This window comes from Styela clava, chromosome 10 (genome assembly GCF_964204865.1).
Source record: "Styela clava chromosome 10, kaStyClav1.hap1.2, whole genome shotgun sequence".
NCBI classification, from domain to species: Eukaryota; Metazoa; Chordata; class Ascidiacea; order Stolidobranchia; family Styelidae; genus Styela; species Styela clava.
This window is the reverse complement of record NC_135259.1, coordinates 16,644,237-16,648,651: the sequence shown is the minus strand read 5'-3', so window position 1 is coordinate 16,648,651 and position 4,415 is coordinate 16,644,237. Positions and strand designations below refer to the sequence as shown.

At 32.9% G+C, this 4,415-nt stretch overlaps 1 long non-coding RNA gene across 1 annotated transcript; it reads right to left on the bottom strand.

Annotated features, from left to right (window-relative positions):
- Positions 1-301: 301 nt before the first annotated feature.
- LOC120338366 (uncharacterized) lies at positions 302-1,519 on the bottom strand. Its single transcript, XR_013478016.1, has 3 exons — positions 1,398-1,519; positions 1,005-1,105; positions 302-364 (listed from the first exon to the last, which is right to left on the bottom strand). It is a non-coding gene; the product is annotated as an uncharacterized LOC120338366 (long non-coding RNA).
- Between the last annotated feature and the right edge of the window lie 2,896 nt (positions 1,520-4,415).

Sequence of the window (4,415 nt, the reverse complement as noted above, 5' to 3'; positions counted from 1 at the left end):
GTACTTTTTCACTTGGTTGTTCCTAATTACAGTCGAAACCAGGCGAGCTCCCATTACTTCACACCGAGCCTTTGCAGTTGCGTAGTTGACAGAATCAGTGAAACGTTTGTAAGTGAGATCATTGCTTGCTCTGAACCATCCGGACAAGGAAAACATTTCGGTAATCCTTTACTATGCATATACTCACCAATTTGTTATTCGCCATGAAGATTTTAGATTCAAGTTGACGTACATCCTTTCTGATAGCTCTCAAATCATGTTTCATTCTCAAGAAGACTAGAAGTGTACATATTGCTTAAACTTAGGTAACTGAAGGCAAAAGAGTAAGAATTCTAGATTTGATGTAATGAGGTTTTCTACGAAGCTACACAATAAGTTCAGTATTAACTATCTTTTTCAGTTATTTCTACTTTTTCCAAAGTTTTAAAACAAACATCAAACTTTATATATCTACAACAGGCACGTTTTGAAAAATAATAAAATATCGCACGTTTTTGAGTGTCGTTTATTATTTTGACGAAAGATGAAATTAATCTCACTCATTCTTTTCAATTTTTGCCTCAGATGTTTGATCTCGTTTGGAAGCTTGAAATAAAATTTAATTAAAGAAATACTTAAACAGTAAACAAACAGTTTCTTACATAAGATATGTTTTTATTAATACTTATCGATCTTGATCGATATTTGTCTGTTTGTCTCTTTGTTTGTTTGTTTCGTATGTTACGCGATATCTCACGAAAGCGAGGTCGAATCCGCTCCAAATTGCATGTGCATTCATTATATCTCGGACCAGAAGCCTATTGATTTTGGATGAATTATGTCAAATAATTAGCGAGTTTTTATTTAATTAGTGATGGGACACGCGATGTCAGAGCGAAGGAATCGAAACCGCAGATCGATAAGTCGTCAGTCTCCGATCGCTATCTAGTTATTTTATTATGTAGTACATTAGGCTAAATTTAATTCCTAGAAATAAATCAATAATATATTATATTGAAACTAACTTGCATGGTCAGGATAAATGCAGCAACAGACACTAAGAAGCAGATTCCTAAAGGTATCGCGGGAACAATCAGAGTTTTCTTGTTCTTGTCTTGAGTGTTGTCTATAAAAAGAGAATAAATGTAGAACATTGGTATTGGACATCTTAAAAAAGATATTACACACAGATAATAAAAAACCTACTCGTGTCTCATTGTACAATAATAAAGCAATCCCATTTTCAACTCCAATGCTCAATACATTGCTGCTTTCTCTGTTAAATTTGCTACTCGTATTTTGTACACGTTCGGGAGTGTTGCTATTCGTTTTGTTCTCTTCCTATATATCTTTTTATTTTTAACTCACTGTGATATCGCATATTATGTATTTTAAAGTAAATCAAATGAAGCACAAACCTTTAGGAATTGTAGGTAATCCAGAATCGGCCTGGACGGTTGTATATGCGTTAGAACTTTGAACATTTTCATAACATACCATCTCCATATCGACGCTTTGTGGAATGTTCCGCTTCTCAGATGCACAAAGTTTTGGTTTCATTAACCATTTTATAGAGAATTAGCAGCATGTGAGCTAGCATTTAAACGTTCAGTGAAATAACACGCATCATAATTGTAATATTATTATCAGTGGGTTTCGAAACCATGATAAACAATATTTATCCCAGATTATATGACCTTACATATGTCACACTACTTAATTGATTTCAAATTAAAAGTCCAGATAATTAGGGCATCAAATTTAAATTTCTGTTATACAATAATCCATAAAAACTAGTGATGAAATATATGACAATTTTCTTGACATGACGTGCTTGTTATGCAATTTTTAATTACTTCAATAAACGTCAATCACCTTTAGGTTCGGGTCACAGCAAAAAAATAAATATTTTGAATTTCACTTTCCGTGCGTGGTATACTGCTAGTAAAATCATTAAATCTTTCTGGTCAACTCAGTTATTCAAGATTACTAAAATTATCTAAACCATCTCTTGATAGATTGCTACTTAGTCCTACCCAACCTAGACTGTCAATTCTAGTTGCTTTTCGGTTACTGATGCGTATTAAGAATCATTACCAGTGTAATCAGGCGCCAAACAAATGTGAACGTTTATGTCGTTTATGTGTTTCGAATGAATCAAAGCCAAAGTGTGATGCACGAAAGAGCCCGTAGCTTATGCTACCTTACAATACATTTTTATGTCATGAAGCCCAAAGTTCAATGAAGCTAAGCGTATAACAAAATATGAGTATGGCTTTGATTCAAAACCAGTGTAATTGTTTGTAGTTGGAGAAATTAAGATATTTGTTATGCAATCCTTAATTACTTCAATAAACGTCAATCACCGTTAGATTATGGTAACGGCAAAGAAATAGATATTTTGTATTCACTCTCCGTGCGTGGTATAGTTCTAGTAAAATGATTAAGTCTTTCTGGTCAGCATGATTATTCAAGTTATTAAAATTATCAAAAGCATCTACAACAAAACCGTAGCATATGCTACCCTATGAAATCAATTAATTTTTAAGCTCATAGTTCAATTGAGTTGGACTAGGTATATCAATATATAAGAATGACTTTGATTCACAACAAGAATTTGTTTAGAGTTGGAAAAATGAAGAGATCATGTTTAAGTTCCTCAATATAAACTTAAACTGCAATGCCCTAATAGCAGACTATTCTTCCTTACAGAATCTCGCAATCGAGATCGACAGATCAATTTAGTTCAAGCTTGGGGCTCATCTGACTACCTTGCAGAGACACCAGGGCGCGACTTTTAGAGAATGTAAATCATACTCACGAACTAATGGAACTGTGGTTGCAAAATCTGAGTTTTGATTGAGAACAAACACCCATGCGCGATCTAGATATCATACCATGCTTACAAACACGAATAACGTCGACATTTTATATTATAGATTCATTGTTGTTATTTTATACAATATAATTCGATTTAGTCTGTGTGCAGGTTGACTATGTAACGTACTTGTTATGCAATCTTAATTACTTCAATAAACGTCAATCCCCGTTAGGTTCGGGTCAAAACGAGGACATAAATATTTTGAATTTCAAACTCCGTGCGTGGTATGCTGCTAGCAAAATCATTAAATCTTTCTTGTCAATTCAATTATTCAAGATTACTAAAATTATCAAAACCGTCTTTTGTTAGATTGCTACTTAGTCCTACCCAACATAGACTGTCAATTCAAGTTGCTAATCGGTTAGCGGTACGTAATAAGAATCATGTTTTCAGGCGCCAAACAAATATGAATGTTTATATCTTTCAAATGAATTTCACCACAGCCAAAGTGTGATGTACAAAAAGCCCTTAGCACATGCTATCTTACAATACATTTTTTTGTCATGAGACTCACAGATCAATGGAGATAGACGTATATCAAAATATAAGCATGACTTTGACTCAAAACAAGTATATTTTTTCAGACTTGAAAAAATGTTGAGATCACCTTTTACCTCATTAACTATCTGTAATAGTTTACAAATATATTTTGATAATAGTATCTTGAACTGGAATGCCCTAATGTCAGACCACCAGAGTATCGGGCAGACTATTACAAAGTTTCGAGATCGGCAATTAAATCCAGTTCAAGCTTGAAGGATATATCTGACTACCTTGCAGAGAGACCAGGGCGAGTCTTTTAAAGAATGTAAATCATATTCACAAACTAATCGTACCGTTGTTACCAAACTCATGCGAATATTGCTTCCCATGCGAATATCGCTTCTATTTCTTCATTGATTGATAGATTGCTCAATTCACAATCTCGATAGAAAGGAAGTAATGGTAAATATACTTCTTAATTGAGCACGAACATAGGATTATTCAAGCTATGAGCCATGCCCGAAACAGTATTTAATTTCATAGGTAAGGAAGTAATTGGAAAAAAATGATTCCCATTCACGATTCAATATTTAACCATTCAGACTTGATCATAAGACTATATTTAGGTTTAAAAACTGTCTTGCTCTGTTGAATTAGCTATTTGGAAAGCACAATCCAAATCGCAGATTGGTGTCAGATTAATTTTGTAAAAATTTATTTCGATAATAAAACTGACTTAAAGTCTAAAACAGTTACTGTTGTTAATATAGGTCTAATTTATTCTAACATTTACTGACAGAATAAAATATAAGACAGAACTTTTATTCCGACAAAATAATTTGAGTGGTGCTACAATTGTAGATTAGTTCTAAAAATTTTAATTATGTTAGCAAATTGACTGTACATATTTACCTAGATATGTGTTTTAATATGATTAATTATAGGACTACATCCAATATTTTTAAGATATTCGTACAATGCTTATCATCAGAAACAGAAACTAATTTAATTTGGGAGTCAATGTGATTCCGACACGTATTGAGAGTGCATCAAATTGTATAATTACAGTTCA